Genomic DNA, 14,705 nt, shown 5'->3' on the forward strand with positions numbered 1-14,705 from the left:
TCAGCATAGTCGAAAAATCTAATAACTATGTATTTGAGGATGACACAATCCACCTAATCCCCGGGGGAAGGGCTGCAAGTTATGAAATTTGCCCATTGTTTACATATAGTATCGGTTACTGGGAAGTATCAGACGTTCTCATGGGGATTTTTTTCAGGTGGGGGAGGGGTCGGGTTGACGCTTGTTACGGTTGGATTTTTCCAAGGGGGAAGATAATTTAATAGAAGGGGGTGAAGGACTTCCCAGCATTATTTAAAAAACAACGATCAGAAATAAAAAAAAAACAGTTTTTTAACTGAAAATAAGGAGCAACATTAAAACTTACAAACATAAAATATTAAGTATATGAGGGGAAGTAGTGTTAGGGTTCTAGAGCCCATTCTTACCTCATTAGCATAATCGTGCTAGCACAAAATTTACACAACTGGTTATTATCCTAAAGGACATTAGCATCAGGGCATGTCAATTATATGAATATATTTTTTATTTGGGATAAATGAAACTGGTCTTATTTCACACGCTTGGGTAAAGTAAATCGGACTTATTTTATAATACGAGCCAAATTTTAATGAATAGAAAAGCAACAAATCTGCTACCCCTTTTTTTCGTATGCCATGCGCTTGGGTAAAGTAAACCAGCGAACTTATATCACCAATGAATCAATTGCTACACCATTTTTTTGTAAGGGGAGCTTATAACCAGCCGTATCCCGGCCTCCCTCAAACCTCCAATACCCCTCCCCCAACTCCCTCCATCTCCCAACTTTTTTATACTTAGAATTTTTGGACTTAGAATATTTTGGACTTATAATTTTTGGGACTTAGAATGCTTTTGGACTCGTGAGTCAGAATATTTTGTACTCTGTTTTGCACAAAGTTTGATGAAGATACTTTTTCTTTGAATCAAATATTTGGTATGCGAGCTTTGTGCAAATACCTCTCCCCCAACTCTCCAATACTCCAATACCCCTCCCCCAACTCCCCCCCCCCATCTCCCAACTTTTTTATACTTAGAATTTTTTGGAATGCTTTTGGACTCGTGAGTCAGAATATTTTGTACTCTATTTCGCACAAAGTTCGATGAAGATACGCTTCTTTGAATCACCTGTCTGGTTCAAATTTTTTGTGTTCAGTTTTACACAACGCTTAATTAACATATGTTTCTTTGAATCAGCTGTGAGTTTTAAAATGTTTTGTACTCTGTTTTGCACAAAGCTCGATGAAGATACGTTTCTTTGACTCAAATGTGAGAGAGAGACAAGCAAATAGCCAATCAAATACTGAGGCACAGAGAGAGAGAGAGAGAGAGAGAGAGAGAGAGAGAGAGAGAGAGAGAGAGAGAGAGAGAGAGAGAGAGAGAGAGAGAGAGAGAGAGAGAGAGGGAGAGAGAGAGAGAGAGAGAGAGAGAGAGAGAGAGAGAGAGAGAGAGAAAGAGAGATAGAGAGATAGATACAGAGAGATATAGATAGATATATATATAAATATATAGAGATAGATAGAGAGAGAGAGAAAGGGCGGGGGAGACAGAGAGAGGGAGAGAAACACCAACAAACACACAGAGTCAGACATAAAAACACACAGACAGACATAGAAACAAACAAACATGTGCTCAGACACACAGGCAGAGAGAGTGATACGGACAAAAACACATACAAACACACAGATTCAGTAATTTCTGGTCGGTTTGAGTTTGAATTTTAACAGGTATTTGTATCTGCTGAGCTTAAAATTAAAATGGCCTTTACATATGACGTAGATAATTTCGGAGACCACACTGCCTTTCCATGACGATAAATAAAAGTTCAAATAGGGATAAAATCCTTTTAATAGACAGTGATGATGATAACAGTGATAGAAATTCACAAAAATACCAAATATTTCGGTCACATATGCGGTGACCGTCATCAGTAGTTTTACCACTGATGACAGTCACTGCATATGTGACCGAAACATTTGTTATTTTTGTGAATTTCTATCACTGTTATCCTCATCACTGTCTATGAAAAGGATTTTATCCCTATTTGAAGTTTTATTTATTTATGGCCTTTACTTTTCTTTGAAAAACTTATTTTTCGGAAAGCTGTTTTAATTAATTTTTGTTCGTTTTTGATTGCAAAAAAAAAATTCAAGGTTTTATGGCATGTGGGGGGGTCGCTTACTGTCCCATTATTCTTGACTTTTAAAACGGAACTAGAGCTTTCGATTTAAATCGAATTAGCCTTTTCCAAAGTCTACACGATTACCTCTTCGATAAAAACCTTACATATGAACAATGTACAGCTTGCATAACTCACAGCCTTTGGCCTGGGGGCAGTGGGAGGTTTTGTCAAGCCCCGAGGCATAATTATTGGAGAGGAAGAGGGGCTTGGTGCCCTCCAATTACATTTGACTCTTAAAAAGGGCACTAGAAATTATTATTTCCAATTTAATGAGTCCCTTCGAAGTTTATAACATCACCCTATGCATATAAAGCACCTTTGGGGGGAAAATAATACAAAAATTTTTTAAGGTATGTTGGTTTGCACCTGTTATCTTTATGTTTGTAAGATATTTAATTTTAATTTCTGTTTGTTTGGGGTTTCGTTTATTCTTTAACGGTAATTTCTGGTCTTTTTTAGTTTAAACTATAATACGAATTAATTTCTGTTGGACATGAGTTCATTATGACTCTTTACTTTTCTTCGAAAACTTCTCTTTATCCAAGGTTTTTTTTAAATTAATAATAATAATAACTCACTGACATTGTTATCTAATTTTCGAACAATTTTTAAAAAACTGCCTATCTCAAAATTTGTAGCGGATTGGTTTGGTGAAAAAGAGCGTGAGGGGGGGGGGCTAAATGCCCTTAAATCTATGAAATATTAAAAAGTGAACTAGAACTTTCAATTTCCAATCAAATGAGTCCCCTATGAAGTCTATACGAGCATCCCTTTCATAAGAACCGTACATGCCTTTAGGGCATAGCTTAGAACGCCTTCCCCCGGACCCTGGGGAGCTGCATTGACACCGGAGTTTTTCTTATCCGACCTTTGAAACTATTTTTTTGTAACAAAATGTCTATCTCAAAATTTTCATCAGATCGGATTGAAAAAAGAAGGCGTAGGGGGGGGGGGATCTCTTCTGACTATTAAAAAGTGAACACGAAATTTCAATTTCCAGTCAAATGAGCCCTCTCTGAAGTTTATACGAGCATCCCTTTCATAAGTATCATATATGTCCCAGGGAATAACTTACAACGCCTGCCCCCGGGCCCTGGGGGGTTGTGTCGGCACCTCAGCTTTTGTTACCTGACTTTTGAACAATTTTTAACTTAATGGCTATCCCAAAATTTTTATCGGATGCATTTGGGAAGAAGGGGCGTGGGGGGGCTAGTTATCCTCCAATCTCTTTCGACTCTTAAAAACTGAACAAGAACTTTCAATTTCCAGGCAAATGAGCCCTCTCTGAAGTTTTTACGAGCATCCCTTCCATAAGAATTATATATTCCCCAGGGCATAACTTACAACGCCTGCCTTCGAGCCCTGGGGGGTTGTGTGGACACAGGAGTTTTTCTTAAATGATCTTTGAACTATTTTTAACCAAATAGCTATCTCAAATTTTGATCAGAGGCATTTGGGAAGAAAGGGCGTGGGGGAGGGCTGGTTATCCTCCAATATCTATTGACGCTTAAAAAGTGAAATAGAACTTTCAATTTCCAATCAAATGAGCCCTCTCTGGAGTTTATACGAGCTCTCCTTCCATAAGAACCATATATACCCCGAGGGCATAACTTATAACCCTTGCCCTGAAGACTGTAGGGGGAGTGCCCTGCTCAAAGATATAAGTTCCAGAACTAACAACGGCGTTGAACAAAATAGCTATCTAAAAATTTTGATTGGATGTGTTTGGGGAAATGGTGGGCGCGGCAAGGGGTGTTAGCTGCCTTCCAATCATTTTCGACTATTAAAAAGGACACTATCCATTAAATTTCCAATCGAAAGAGCCCTTTTTTAATTTTCTACGATAACGCTTTCCATACAAACCTTATATTGCCCCAGGTCATAACTTACAACCCTTGTCCTGAGGGCTGTGGGAGTTGTCATCCTCAATGACCTAATTTCCAGAATTTTAAAATACGTTCAGCAAAATGGCCATCTCGAAATTTTGATTGGATGTGTTTGGGGAAAAGGTGGCCGTGAGAGGGGGGTTAGTTGCCCTCCAATCACTTTCGACTATTAAAAAGGGCACTAGCCCTTTGAATTTCCAATCGAATGAGCCTTTCATGAAGTTTCTACGACAAAGCTTTCTATAAAAAGCTTATATGCCCCCAGGGCATAACTTAAAACCCTTGCCCTGAGGGCTGTGGGGAGAGTCTTGATCTAGAGCTTGTGGTGTAAAGAACTCTTTTTTGGATAAAACCCTGTTTTACATTGTGAGTAATTTCCCAGTGGACACTTATTTGAAGACTTTCTATAATCGGCTTATCTATGGCTTGGTTAGTTTGACCGCTGTGATTTCCCATGGGAACAATTATTTTAGCTCAGTGTTGCCAATTGGAAGTTGCCAATAGAAGATTTTACTCCGCAAGTCTTATTACCAATATTCAACCTTTTCTTAAGGTGCGTCGACAGTACCACGTTGTTTTCGGTCGACAGAAATGGAGGACAAATTATTCTTGAATGCTGTGTTGAACTTCGTGAGCCGTAGTATGGAAAGAGGAGAAAAACTGGAGCGAATAGTTGACACAGGCGTCGGATTTTTCACACCAGAAGAAATTTTGAAAGCCAAAGAATCGCTCCATAAACTACTACAGTTTACAACACGCTGTAAAATTCACGCGAAAGATGAAGAGAATTTTACGGAAATTTGCAGATGGATTCACCAAGCTCACGCCAAGAAGACCAAATTGCCGACCTTTGTTATTGATTCTCCCTGCTAAGTCCCAACTACTAGTGAAGCTACTGCAGCAACCGTTGCTATTAAGGTGAATGAATTGTCTCGAGTTTTTAAGGACCATTTTGCTATTAATGCCAACAAACCCATCGAATGGCCAAGCGCTTCAAACCAGCCTGATAAGCCCTCCAATGCAATCGTACTAAAAAATCTGCCCGAGTCGCTTGATACCCAGAGTGCTAGGAAGATATTCATAGATTCGGTATGTGCGGATAGTAGTGAGATATCCGAATTACGGAGAGTCAAATAGGACTGGAAACTAGTTGTTCGCTCGAAAAAAACAGCTAAAACCATTGTTGAATCAAGCAAGACCAACCAGCCGCAGATCTCTGCTGCCATAAAAAGCCCTAATTATATTGGTGTAGTAAAACGAGTCCCTTCTGACCAATCAACGGATAAGCTAACTGCACTTATACCCAGAGCTACGAAGTCTGAACAGCTTGGCAGTTCTCGTATGTTCAAAGCATTTTTCAGCTATCGATCGGATTTGGATAAATTTCTTAATGACTCTGTGAAGATTTATTATGAAAAACTCCTGAAGTATTCTTTTTCTTACCCCATCGTTGCTACTCTAGCCACAGCCAAGGTCGCCTAACTGCCAATTGCTCCAATAGCCCTGTGTGCTCCAGATGTTGCGCGTCTGACCACGTCTTCAAAAAGAACGATGCAGAAAAGTATACTCGTGCAATGTCTTGCGTTTCCGGCAAGAAAGCGGGTCATACCTGCTATAGCGTAAAGTGCCCGAAAAACCAGCAAAAGGCAACTCATTAACATGATGAATAACGAAATCTCTAAAATTTCACTAATTTCTTGGAATATAAACGGAAATTTTTCCGAGCGGTCTCTTGTGGTTGTCCAGTTTGTGAATAAATATAATGTGATATGCCTGCAGGAACATTTCACCACAGATGCTGGCCTAAACCTACTATATCTCTGGTCGTCCTAATTTGCGTATTCCATGCCTACACAACGTTCATCTCCACGGGGCCGTCCATCTCGCGGAATTGTCACGTTGGTTAGCAATCGTCTCGCGTGTGAGGCAAACGATAACACTGAAAATTTTCTTGCAATTAGACTAGATAACCTGCTAGTTATAAATGTGTACCTTCCAACTGATTACCGTGACAAGAAATCTGATAGTGCTTTTGCTATAAGTGCTGCCAAACTAGCCCGCTGCCATAAAAAAGCCGAACGCGAGTCCCTTGAGTGCATAATAGTGGGTGACTTTAACTGTAATTTAGAAGTTGATATTAGTGCCCAAAAGAGTCGTTGTTGCATTCTAATAAGTATACTTGCGAACCGTTTTACTATTCACCAGAAGAACCAAAACTTTTCTTATATCTACCGATCTGGTTTAATATCCAATCTCAACCATATAGATAGCTCAAGTACGTTGCCAGTACTTGGGGTTCTTGTTATTCTAAATGGGTTCACTTAAGATCATTCCCCAGTTCAGTGTATTATCAGTAGGCCTACCTCGTTTTGTGCTGTGAATAATTCGTCGATATTCACTCAGAGGTGGCATGAGGTTCCGGTTTGGCGTAAAATTGATAAGGAAAAGTTTCAAGATTCTTGTGATCTTGTTCTGTTAAAAATTCTCGTACCGTTTGACCTACTTATGAAATTCTCTCATCGTGATCAAAGAGATGCGTTGCTACGTCTTAATATTTATTACGCCGAACTGACCCATGCTTTTCTGTTTTTCGAATCTCAGGGAACTCCCGAGTCTCGTGCCAGAAAAAAACCTCAAGAAAAGGGATGGTCTTCTAACCCGTTGTTACAATTAGCATGCGACCGAGCTACCTTCTGGTACAGGATATGGAAAGAATGTGGTAGACCACACTCAGGAGTAGTTAAAGAGATTAGAGTTGCATCTAAGCGTAGGTTTGGGAAGGAACTTGCTCGTCCCCGTGTGCAGTTGAAATCTGAGCTTTCTGAAAAAGTAATTAAAAATCCTAATCTGTTATGGAAAATGTTTGATAGGAAGAAGTCAGCGGATCTCGAGTCAGATATCCCATCTTTAGCATGGATAAACTATTACCTTGATGAGTTTTCAACCCCAACACAGGATCTTAACATTTCTGTTCATGAAAAGCTTTCATCCCTCCTCTCATCAGTTCCAGATACAGATTTCATAGTTACCCAATCACAGGTTGCGTCCGCGGTCCGACGGTTGAAAAAGAAGAAGTCGGCTGGCATTGACCGTGTATCCGCTCTTCACCTTAGCCATTGCAGTCCAACTTTCATGGGGCACCTAACTCTTCTCATTCAGACAATCTTCACCACTGGACTTGTACCATCAGCATTCAGTACTGGATCACTTAGGCCAGTACCAAAGAAAGGAACCAATACTTCAGAATGTGCTTCATTCAGACCGATCACAGTAGCACCAACTCTTTACAAAATCTTCGAACTTTTGGTCATTGATGAAATCCAGGAAAATGCTGGACAGCTCCCCCCTCCCAATTTAGGTTCCAGAGGAGTTTTGATTGTGATAAAGCCTTTTCTGCTTTGGTTTCAGTCTGGGTTGGCGCTGATGAACCAAAGGCGCCTATTGTTATAAGTCTGCATGACGTCTGTCGTACTTACGAATCACTTTTCTATGACAAGCTCATTCTGGGTATGAAGAAGGGAGGTGTACAAAAGGACATCCTACTACCCATTAAAGATATGTACGACCACCTACAGGCTGAACTCCTACTTCCTGGCCATGGTCGATCCCTCACCGAATATACACCAGACGTGATGCTTTCCTACCGAGGGAATCCTGTAGTCCCAGTAAAAAAGGGTGCTCGACAAGGATCAGTCACATCTCCTTGTGCCTTTAATAATTGTATTATTGAACCACAGTCTACTATCGAGACAACATGCATAGCTCGTGGCATAGACGTTACAATGATAGCTTACGCCGATGACATTCTGAACCCCAGCCGCACAGTCGCAGGTACAGAGACCACCTTCTCCACACTACAATCAAATTACAGTCGTATTGGTCTTGAATTTAACCCACAGAAGTCGGCTGTTCTTCTGTTCAACTGGCGCCAAGAAGATGTCTCGTCTCTGAGGCTGGAAGAACTGTCTGTAGCCCTTGTCTCGAAAATTATTTACCTTGGTTTACCAATTGGAAAGGATCTAAAAACTACCCGCTCCCTTCTTATTGATCATCTCAGTAAACGCCTGGCTTTTGCTTATAGTAGAGTAGTCTCATCTAAAATCCGTTTCAACCGTTTCATTCTGGTTCGACTTTATAACGCAGTATCCCTTCCCCATTTCCTGTATCTAAGCCCGTTTTGGAGAATTTTTCCTGAGCCAGAGAAAAGGAAGCTCAGATCCACGTTTTTAAAGTATGCGAAGTTCTTGTTGCGGCTTCCGCCGTGGACAAGACATTCACGCCTTTTTAAGCATTTTAAAATTGCGGCCTCAACGGCAGCTATAATTGAACAAATTAAACGGTACAAAGAGAAAGTTTATTCCCACCCTTGGTACCGTTTGCTAAGGCACTAAATCCCTGTCCGTTTAATTTTATTTGCATATCTCTTGTCATATTTAGTCTTTTTACCGTATCTTGTCATATTTAGACTAGTTGATTGAGTCCGTTGATTATGAATTGAAGTTATCAAGTATTTTGCTGTAGGTTTGGTTAGTTGAATTGAAGTTATCAATAATATTGCTTATGTTTCTTCAGTACATGGGAGTTTAAAAAGTAAAATTTCTTGCGTACCTGCAGTGCAGTGTATAATTGAGTTTTTCTTTCTCGTCTTTGTAATTTGTTCGATTATGTGTAATGTGTTGTTATTTGTTTTTTGTGTGTTTTTTCTTTTTTAGTGATACTCCGTCTTTTGTACCTTTTTTTTGACGGGTAATAAATAAATAAATAAAAATAATTTCTATCTGGAAGCACCTACGTAGAACAAAATGGCTATCTCAAAATTTTTATTGGGTGTGTTTGAGGAAATGGGGGGCGTGGAAGGGTGTTAGTTGCCTTCCAATCCCTTTTGATCCTTAAAAATGACACTAGAACTCTCAATTTCCGATTGAATGAGCCCCCTTTGAAGTTTCTACGGCGACCTCTTCCATATGAAGTGCCTCTGGAAAAAAATAAATAGTAAAACATTGGAGCCATATGCCCTTTACTATAGGCAACGCTATAGCATTGCCTCTGATGTGGGATTTATCACTTAGAAAGGAAAAAATTCTTGGCCTATGTGTGTTCGAATAGACTAATGGTATTACGGTGAAGTTTTGGGGAATGTTAAGGGGTATATTGAGGTAAATCAAAATAGACTACGTGCATCCAAGTTATTAAAAAGGCGTATCTGTAATATCTTAGGAACAGATAAGGGCATTAACTTGGGACTTTTAGGGCCAATACTACAACTATTCCGGTTGCAAACACGACTAGTTGTGACTGCGACTGGGACTACTTCAAAAGTGATCGGAAGGCTACCAGCCGCCCTTCCACGCCCTTTTTTTCCTAGATGCATCCAATCAAAATTTTGACATAGGCGTTTTGTTAAAATCAGTGAAAAGGTCAAATAACTATAACTTAGGGATTGACACCCACCCCTCCAAAGTCTCCGGGCAAGGGCTATAAGTTATGCAAGTTTCCCATTGTTAACATACCATATTTTTATTAGGAAAAGAGGGCATGTTTAACCCTGGATCTCCGAAAAGGCTTAGGCTATTAAGGTAACACTTTAAGGAAATGTTGTGAGGGATTCCGAACGCATTAAAACACAGTATGTGCTTGCCGGCTCAACTGACAACCCTGCTACAACTAGCCAAATTATTAGTAGCTCATCTTTAAGCAATACTGCTACATCTAGCCAAATTATTACCGGTTAAACAATACTACCACAACTAGCCAAATTAACACCGCCTCATCTTTAAGCACTGCTGCAACAACTAGCAAATTAATGCTGGCTCATCTTCAAGCGATACATCTGTCGACCCCGCTGCAAGACGATTCAACATTGACGCCATCGATCGGTGCTTCATCGGTCACCCTACCAACAAGCCAATTCAACATCGACCCATCAGTCAACGATTCCTCTATCAACCGAACAAAAAGCCAATTCAACACGAACTCATCTTTAGGAGATTCATCGGACACCCCACGAACAAGCCATTTGTTTGCCAGTAAAATGCAAGATCTAGAAGACTTTTCAGATCCTTCAAATAGTGTAACGCAACATTTGTCAACTGTCAATTAAGGTTGTTTTAAATCAAATAGGTAGTGGAGACACTGTTGTTGTAAGGTTGTCAGATGAGTCGGTTATAATTTGGCTAGATACAGCAGCATTCCATAAAAATGAGCCGGTAATAATTAGGTTAGTTGTAGCAGTGTTGTGACATGAGCCGGTATCAATTTGGCTGGAGGTAGCAGCAGATAAATTATAACTCCCTTTTTTTCAACAGAGGGGCTTGATTAAGACACATCTCTTATAAGTCTATTTGTTCAAAAACATCATTTGATTCATCAAACAGTTCGTGGCACCGAACTGTAAGCAAGGAGCGACACAGCTCAAAAGTAATCAAAACTCTAAAAACGGAATTCGGCTTACCGGAGCGACACGGCTCAATAGTAACAGAAACTCTTAAAAAGGGAATTTTGATATCAATAGATATATCAATTAATTTCGATAGATTTATCGATAGATGTATCAAATTTCGTATAGGAATTTTAGCAAATTTCCACAATGTAAAATTCACGTCCTGGAAACTTCCCTCCTCATGGAAAATTATCCCCGTGGTAAATCCCACCAACAGAAAACAACAGTAAACAATGGCTAAGTTTGGAAACTTAAAGACCTTTTCCCAGTGTCTGTGAGAGGGGGGGGGGGTCATGATATCTCCAAAGGCATAGTTATTGGGCCCTACAACTATGCTGAACAAAATGGCTACCTCAAAATTTTAATCAGACGATTTGGAGAAAAAAGGGGTGGGGAGGGGACCTAGTTTCCCTCCGTTTTTTGTTCGCTTAAAAGGACACTAGAACTTTTAATTTCCGTTCAAATGAGCCCTTTCCCGATATTATAGGACCACTGGAACGAGACGATCATCCAAAATAAACAGGCATCCGTGATCTTTCTTCTGGCAAAACATACAAAATTCCACATATTTACAGATAGGAACTTAAAACCTACACAGTAGGGTCCTCTTATATGCTGAATCTTATGGTGTGATTTTCATTAGGAATACATGACTTTTAAGGGGTATTCCCCCTTTTTTCGAAAATCGGGCAATTTTTCTTAGGCTCATAACTTTTGATGGTTAAGACTAAACTTAACGAAATTAATATATATTTAAAACCAACATAAAAAGCCGATTCTTTTGATCTATCTACTTTGTATAAAAATTCCGTTTTTTAGAGCTTCGGTTACTATTGAGCCAGGTCCCTCCTTACTTAGAGTCTGTTGCCACGAACTGTTTGAAAATTTTATTTCGAAAAGAAATTTATGGTGATTTCTAAGAAAAGCCCGAAAACTCTCGATAATGACGTCGGATCAACATGAAAATTTTACCATTGGCATCAACATGGTCGAAAAATCTTGTAAATGAAAATTACTGTCCTCCTCCTTGAACAAAAAGGAAAATCACTTTTTTGCAAGGGTGGCACTGATCTGTCTCCTTTTTCTTTTTTTTTCTAGCAGGGCTAGGGAGTGACCAGAACAATGAGTCAGAGACGGTCAGGTCCATTAGTCTCTCTCCTGGCTCTTCTTGTGTGACTAAGATTTGTATTACGTTCAAGTATTGGTTTTCACCAAGGTTTAACATATTTACCATTTGCGAAAAATGCGTATAGAATGCTAAGGTTTTATTCGTCTTTACTGGAAAATTGAGGTCACTTGAGGCACTTGAGGATCATTCTTGGTAAAAATTAAATAAAAAAACAGTTTTTTTAACTGAAAGTAAGGAGCGACATTAAAACTTAAAACGAACAGAAACTATTTCGTATATGAAAGGGGCTGTCCCCTCCTCAACGCCTCGCTCTTTACGCTAAAGTTTTTTATTGTTTTAAAAAATAAAGTTGCGTGACAGAGTCAAACTTGTGGGACGGGGCCAAGTTGCCCTCGAATTTTTTTGGTCACTTAAAAAGGTCACTAGAACTTTTAATTTCCGTTCAAATGAGCCCTCGTACGATATTCTTGGACAACTGGATCGATACGATCACCCCTGGAAAAAAACAACAAATAAACACGCATCCGTGATCTTTCTTCTGACAAAAAATACAAAATTCCACATTTTTGCAGATTAGGAGCTTGAAACTTCCGCAGTAGGGTTTTCTGATACGCTGAATCCGTTGGTGTGATTTTCATTGTAGTTCTATGACTTTTTGGGGGTGTTTACCCCTTTTTTCGAAAGTAAGGCAGGATGTGTACAACTAAACTTAATAAAACTTATATATTTCAAATCAACATAAAATTCTGATTCTATTGATGTATCTATGGGTATCAAAATTCCGGTTTTTAGAGTTTCGGTTACTATTGAGCCGGGTTGCTCCTTACCTACAGTTCGTTACCACGAACTGTTTGATAAAGAAGGGTTTGGTAGATGAAACTGACTCTCACTGACAAAAAAAAAGTCCTCTCCAACTTCCACAAAATTGGTGAAAGAGTCCGCAAAGGAACTTCAAATAAAATGTTTAGGAAGAAGGGTGCCAAATAAATTTTGCCTCCTGAATATTTGATCCTTGGAAAAAGGACTGAAAATTCTTTGTTAAGAGCTATTCAGTAAAGGGAATCATTATCTACAGAAAGAAAAAGCAAGAGAAAAAAATTATTTTACTCGAAAATGGATCACTGTCTTTAAATAGTAGCTTCAATGTATTTTGTTTGAATACGCGGGGGATGCGAGATAAGTAGGATTGTCTGAAATTGTATTTGTGGCCTGATAATTCTTGCCCTTTTGATGTAATAGGTTTAACAGAAACATGATTATCTGATGGTGAAAATTTTACAGCCTTTGATATGCATGGTTATGTTGCTGTCCATATCCCTAGAATGGTAACAAAATGCTCAGGGGGTATTTCTTTATTTATAAAGTCTAATATTGAGTTTAGTAAAAGGTCTGACCTTGAATCCTTGTTAACATCAGTAGTGTCAAATAGTAGGACAGTTTATTCTCTTGTTATTGATCTGAAAAGCCAGTTTGCATGTGACACTGTTTGTTTGTTTTATAAGCACCCTCCATTTCCAACACATCCGTTCTGCGATTTGCTTGATCAGCTTTCTTGTGTGGGGCCTTTCTCTAAAAAACGTATTTGCGTTTTGGGAGAATTGTAATATGTTAAGTATTGGATCAAGTGATGAATGTGACCATCTCTTTGACGTGCTTTCTTCTTCTGGGCTACTTCCTTCAATTTTTTTTCCCTTCTCTTGTTGGCCCAACTAGAAATTCTGCCACTTTAATAGATAATATTTTCATTTCTCATGCTCTTAATTTGAAGTTTACTTCTGGTCTTGTTTTCACTGATCTTTCTGATCGCTTCCCTATTTATGTATCACTTGTTGTGCCTCAAACTGAGATTGCTGTGGATGACCGGGGCGAGTCTTCTTTTAGAACTTTCACAGATAAAGAAATTTCTGATTTAATACATAGTCTTCAGAGTAATGATTGGTCTAGTGTTCTTGAAGCTAATGATGTTGAATGTGCAAGGAATTTATTTTTGTTACGTATGGGAGCTCTGTTGGATAAGCATTTTCCTCTTTGAAAGAGGCCAAGGAATTCCACACCCAAATGCCCATGGATGTCTAGAGGTCTGATCAATGCTAAACATATGAAGGCGTCTCTGTTCAAGGTTACATGTATAAGTAAGACACAGGATGATCTTTTGGAGTATGAACTTTATAAAAATGTGCTTACTTTTTCAGTACGTGCAGCCAAAAAGCTCTATTTTTCGCGTCGAATTGATGAGTGTAAGGGGAATTTGTGAAAGGTTTGGACTGTAGTTCATGAAGCTCTTTCCCGCAATATACTCCAACAGTCCCCTCTCCCCATGTCATTACAGGAAAGCTGATGGATTTTTTATGGACAAAAATTCTACAGCGAGTGCCTTTGATTCGTGTTTCACCACACTTCCTTCAGCTCCAATTCCGCCCTATAGAAGAGTAATTAGTTTTCCCTTAGCAGAAAAGTCATTTTTCCTTTCCCCATGCAGTGATACCGAAATTTCTAAAATTATTTCTCAGCTTTCAAGTAGCTGTTCAGTTGATGGTTTTGGTTTGAGCTGTAATGTTCTTAAAAAAATTGGCCAGTTTGTTTCTATCCCCATCTCACATATAATTAACCTCTCTCTTTCTTCTGCTGTTTTTCCTCATTTATTTAAAGTTGTTAATGTTATACCTTTGTTAAAAAAGTTGATTCATCGGTAATTTCAAACTATAGACCTATTTCTCTTCTTCCTGTAATCTCTAAGGTTGTTGAAAAAGTCGTGTATTGTAGACTCTCTTCATTTGTATTTAGTACTAATACGACTGCAGGAAATTCTCTCATAAGTAACCATCAGTATGGCTTTCATCCCAGTTTTTCCACTTCGCTTCCACTTTCAGATGCAACAGAGTTTGTGCGTGTTAATCTTGACAAGGGCTTGTGTGTTTTGGGTCTATTTCTTGACTTTTCAAAGGCATTTAGTATGGTCCTTCACTCTGTTCTTTTGTCTAAGTTATCTTTATTTGGAGTGCATGGAATCACCCTTGAATGGTTTAGGTCTTATCTCTCAGAAAGATCTCAGTATGTTTCGGTTAATGGTACTTCTTCCTCTACCTTGCCTAT

The 14,705-nt window shown here is 39.0% G+C and overlaps 1 protein-coding gene across 1 annotated transcript in view; it reads right to left on the reverse strand.

The window, feature by feature from the left end:
* The window catches only part of PolH (DNA polymerase eta), a 419,141-nt gene that overhangs the window by 249,008 nt on the left and 155,428 nt on the right, over positions 1 to 14,705 (reverse strand). The gene's annotated exons all lie outside the window — the stretch shown is intronic.

The sequence above is a fragment of the Artemia sp. Qi Xiang Cuo genome, chromosome 8 (genome assembly GCF_049724085.1).
Source record: "Artemia sp. Qi Xiang Cuo chromosome 8, ASM4972408v1, whole genome shotgun sequence".
Lineage (NCBI taxonomy): Eukaryota > Metazoa > Arthropoda > Branchiopoda > Anostraca > Artemiidae > Artemia > Artemia sp. Qi Xiang Cuo.